The 5,251-nt window shown below is 54.1% G+C and overlaps 1 non-coding gene across 1 annotated transcript; it reads right to left on the bottom strand.

Moving 5' to 3' along the window:
• Positions 1–4,481: 4,481 nt before the first annotated feature.
• Positions 4,482–4,575, bottom strand: Trnai-uau. Its single transcript has 2 exons — positions 4,538–4,575; positions 4,482–4,517 (listed from the first exon to the last, which is right to left on the bottom strand). It is a non-coding gene; the product is annotated as a tRNA-Ile (tRNA).
• Positions 4,576–5,251: the final 676 nt, after the last annotated feature.

Here is a 5,251-nt window from a genome sequence, read left to right as displayed (position 1 = left end):
CACCTCTGTGCCTGGGAGGGACTTGGGGCGCTCTGCTGGGTGGGAGAAAGCGCTGTGTTGTTTTTCCGTTTAGTTTTTGCTTCGTTTCATTTTTTTAAAGACAGGGTCTCACTATGTAGTTCAGCCTGGCCTTGAACTCACCATGTAGCCCAGGCTGGCCTCAGACTCCCAACCATCTTCCTGCATCAGCCTTTCCGGTGCTGGGAGTACAGCTGTGCAGTACCTCGGCTGGCCTGAGCTGATCCTAAAATAATTCAGAAATAATGATTCCCCCAAAGGATGATGTGCTGATGCTACAATTTTCATTAAAATCTCAATATAAAATTAGGATTTTTTTGGTCTCCTTTCTATATTTTTTTTTATCTTACTTCATTTTCTCTATTTAGGTCTTTCATTTTTCTAAAAAAACATATGGAGGTCTTTAAGTGTAAAAATATTATTGGACCAGATTAATTACTCTATACTTGGTACCAGTGACTGTTTCCTTTAAAATCTCAGTTTTGAATTGTTAGTATAGAGACACTGTCTATTTTCGTATGTCTACTCCACCCCTGATAGATGCGTTCTATAAAGCACCCGTGCTAATGGCTGACATTTGGGTTTTCCATATACAGTCAAGTCACATGTCCTAAGGGGGGCTTCCACTTCTCTCCAGCCTTTACACCTTCTGTCACTGGGAAGCCAGCCCCAGTGTGGTGAGGAGCCACACCCTCCCTTGCGGGGTCCTCAACTCCTTGTGCCCTTGACGCAGGCACTGAGTCCAGCCGCCCGTGCAGAGGCCCTACGGAGTGCGCAGCACAGTAAGTATTCCCAGCTGCACCTGCGTGTGCCTCGCAGGCACTCTGCCCGCTCTGTGCTGTGTATTGAGTGCGGGTTTTAATTCCACCTCGACCACCTCGCCACACCTCTCACTGACTCACCCTGGGAGTCCTGCCTTGTCCTGGAGGTCAGAAAACCACAAGCCAGTGGCTGGGGTATGTTGAGGCTCCCAACTCCCCTTGGGGGGCCTTTTCAGGCCCTACCAGGTGACATTACACCTTGTGTCTAGACAACCCCCGGAGCTGCATGCGTCCATACATGGTGTCTTTCTGGTGCAATGGCTCATAGTGCTGATTCCCCAAGTGGTGAGACCAGATTCCCCAGTTTCCACCCACTCTCTGGTTAAGACTAGGAACCTTTGTTTTGCTTGTTCATGATGTGCTACCAGGGATTGTGGGCTTGGAATGCTCCCCATACACGTGGGATTTGTGCCTCTGGTGAAGCAATTTAGACTCAATTCTCAGAGACAGCCTTTCAGCAGGAGCCCTTGCTGTGTGTCTGTGTGCAATGGAGCACATGCCTTTAGGACTTTGGTGTAACCATCGCTCATGTACCATGCTCCTCATTTAAGAGACGGTTCTTGGCATGCCACAGGGCCACAGATTCTGGGCCACCAAGGCCCATGTGACCTCAGCTGCTTGTCCCAAGGCAGAGGCTATCTGACCTGTAACCCACTCCTGGAAGGGCCTGCGTCACCAGGCCAGAGCGGCCGTGATGGCAAAGGCAGTTGTGCACAGCAGGACAGCACACCACGCCTGCTCTCTGTCTGTGCCTCAGCTTCCCTGGGAGGTCTTTGTTTTTGTTTTTGTTTTTGAAAAAAAGACACATTTATTCAGCGTCATGATCAGACTATTACATTTAGCAATCAACAGCATGGGTGCAAAAAAAGGTCTACATTAAAACCCTTTGTTGGACTGCTTTACACTTTCCACAGAATAGAAACTAAAACAGCCTGTTATACAATTAGTCACAAATACAGTCCTCGAGTTTTTTGCCCATATGCATGAGTGTTGTCTAAAACATGTCTTCTTTGTAGCAGCTAGGCCCTGCCACCACTGTGCTTGGCTGAGTTCACAAATCTGTTGTAACCTGTAGCTTCCCTGTCACTTCTCTGGCTCTCCTCTCCTGCTAAGCTTTGTTTCCTGGAAGTGTTTTAAAACCTTCTGCCACTGCCATAGCTACTGCTGCTGCTGGAGCCACCACAGCCACCTTGATTTCGTGGTTTGGTAAAATATTGGCCTCCACCACCACAGGGCCCAGAGCTCCTGCCTCCAAAGTTTCCTCCCTTCATGGGTCCAAAATTTGAAGACTGACTGTTGTAATTGCCAAATTCATTATAGCTTCCACCACCTCCATAATTGCTTCCATCATTACCAAATCCATTGTAGCCATCTCCACTGCTACCATATCCACCCCTACCATGGCTGCCACCAAAGCCACCTCGACCACTGAAGTTTCCTCTGCGACCGAAACTGTCACTGCCACCAAAACCCCTGGGAGGTCTTTGGCATCAGATGCTGGAAGCAGCCAACACTCGTGCAGGTTTGAAGGGGGTTCCTACAGCACACAGGTGCCACCTCACAGTAGGCCTCCCTGAAGGGCTTCAAAGGACAATGCTGAAGGGAGGCTCCCCAGGCCTGGTCTGGCAGTTTGTTTGGTAAGGTGCATGATTAGAGACCAGCTGGAGGCTGCAACCGTGTTTGGCTGAATGGGCAGGGACTCAGAAGAACAATGTTTGGAAGGTGGCAGCAGAGTCACATGGGACACAGGCACATGGACGGGCCTCTCTGGATGAAAGGCAACAGCTGCCTGTCTCTCAGGAATGCTTGCTGAGGGAGGCTTCTGCAGAACAGCTGGTCAAGGGGACAGGACAGCCTACCCCATGGATGCCACCCTGTCTTCTCTGCCCCTCTCATGGACACTCTCGGGCTCATGAACAAAGGGCCTTGTGGCCTGGATGGAAGCCCAGCCCCGTGGCCTCCCCTTATCGAGGCTGCTTGTGCGTGGCTACAGCTAAATGCCCACTCTGCCAGAGCTCTGCACAGAGCTCACTCCCGGCTGAGCTGGACCTGGTGTCAGGTTGATTACATCACAGGAGGGCAGAAATAGATGCTTCCTCCAGGTGTGGACTCTTCCGTGCAATGCTTTGGTGCAACACCCGGATGAACTTGCAGACCGCTGATTCTACAAGCTCTGGTGCCAGCAGAGGCCCCAGGAGGAAAAGGACACCATTGGCCCCATAATCCCTCAGCACCCTGAGGCAGTAGCCTTCTGAGGACACAGTGATAGTGTCATCAAAATGACAAGGCTCAGTCTAGGCCTTGTATGGCCCCCTTCTCTGACTGGCAACGTTGATAGACCCATGAGTCAAGCGGTGGAGATGGGAGCAGTGAGCACCCTGCCTCTATGGACCTGCTGGGAACCTCTGCGCGTCCTGTCCTGCGCTCTGCGCACAGCTGTCTTCCTGTGAGGGAGGCAGACAGGCCACATCCGCCGAGGAAGACCCCGTGAACTACAGTGCCCCCTGCGCCTGGCTGGCCAAGGCCAAGGCAGGAGCTCCGGTGTCCACCATGGAGAGTTGTGCTGACTGCTGGGAGGCTGAACTTGTTCTCCGCAGTGAGTCCCGGGACCCTCGGGCTGGGCATCTCCTGGGGTTTCCATGCCAAATGTTTAGGTCATTGAAAAGCACAGCAGTCCAGTCTGGGCAGGACCGAGAATGGCCCAGACTCTTCAGGATGGAGGAGGGTTGCCTCCCACCCCAGGTGAAGAACCACCACCTTTGAGGTGTGCGCTGAAGGTGAAAGGGACACAGCACAGGTGATAGGGAAAGGCCATTGTCCATACAGTGACTAGATTTGTGGCGGGTAATTTTACAAGTTGAAGGATACTCAGATAACCGCGGGAGGATTTCCTAGTGGGCCGGGGAGGGGCTTCGGAGCTGCAGCTGTGTGGAGGTTCCACGGTGGGGCCTCAGGAACAGGAGCAGAAACCCCCCCTACTCTATCGGTCCTCGAGCTGGGGCTGGAACTCTGCCATGCGGCCTTTGCAGCCCCGGCTCCTGGCTCCTCACTCCGCATCCGCATGCTTGCGTCAGGCTGGGGGTCGGGCCTGGCTGACCCAGTGCCCATCTTGTGGCTGCTGGGGCTGAAGAGCTGGCCTGGAACGCCCGGCTGAAAGTGCTCTCCAGAAAGGAGGTGCGTTTATGTTGCGTGACATTAGAAAGAGATCTCTCCTGCTGCCTTGGTGTGGTGCTGGTGATAAGACCGACCTTCTTCCCTCTGCCGTCTGGTTTCCTGAACAGCTGCGGCCCTGGGCTCCGCCCACACCGGTTGCCCCGGAGCTCCGCGCTCGCCACCCGGAGAGGAGATGGGAGTTCCGCCGGGAGTTCCGCCGGAGTCAGAGCGCATGCGCGTCCGCGCTAGCGGGGAGAGGTGGGGTTGGGGAGCCGCGCTCTGGAAGGGGCTCCCCTCCGGCGGTGCAACGCCTTCGGTCTCCTGAGTGGCGGGGTCCGTCCGCCTCCTGCTCGGTGCACTTTCTCCCGGCGACTGAAACCTCCGCCACAGGAACCCGCACTTCATGCATGGAAAATGAAACCACGCTAGCCTCTTCCTAAAGAAAAAGATCATCTAGTGCTCTCGCGGAGCAGCGAAGGGAAGAAAACATGCTCCAGGTGAGGCTCGAACTCACAACCTCGGCATCACCCGCACATATACTGCTGTATAAGTACCGCGCGCTAACCGATTGCGCCACTGGAGCATGCTTTCCTATATCCGCCGAGCACGCTCTACAGCCGAGGGGCGGCGTGGGCCGGGACCCAGACCAGGAACCTGTGGACTGGGCCGCGCTGCAGACTGTGACGCCTTGGTTCTCGGGTCCTGTTATGGTTTGTGTCTAGTTGTCCCCCCAAAGCCTCATGCAGCCATGGGGTGAGGACTTCTAGAGTTCGTGTTAACTCATGATCCACTGGGATTATGTGTGATCCAAGGCTGGGATTATGGGTTTTAGTACTGCTGGGGTTACCCATAGGTGGGTAAGTACTGGGAAGTACCCATAGGTGTGAGTACTTCCCCTACCCTGGGGCAGGTAATTTGCATTACAGTGTAAAGTGGGAAGAGAAGCCCGCTGCTTGAGCCGCCGCTACCCCTCCCTTGCGCTCTTTCTCTTTGCCGCCGCCATGAAAGGTTGCCCTCTGCTATGTGCTGCTGTGCGTTGGACCCAGCTGAGTATGGACTGAAACCTCCAGTAACTGTGAGCTAAATAAACCTTTCCTTCCTTCATTTTGAGTGTCGGGTATTTGTCTCAGGAACGAGAGAAGAGTAACTAAAACAGGTCCCCAACTCTGCAGCTGCTGGCTGGCACCTTGGCTAGACCGAGGCAGCGTGCTCACCTCTCGCCTCTGGGCGCCTGGCCTACCGCTGAGTATTCTCGGGGC

Source organism: Octodon degus, unplaced genomic scaffold (assembly GCF_000260255.1).
Source record: "Octodon degus isolate 3935 unplaced genomic scaffold, OctDeg1.0 scaffold00023, whole genome shotgun sequence".
Taxonomy (NCBI): domain Eukaryota; kingdom Metazoa; phylum Chordata; class Mammalia; order Rodentia; family Octodontidae; genus Octodon; species Octodon degus.
The sequence above is the reverse complement of the archived record's forward strand: the minus strand, read 5'-3'. Positions and strand labels throughout refer to the sequence as shown.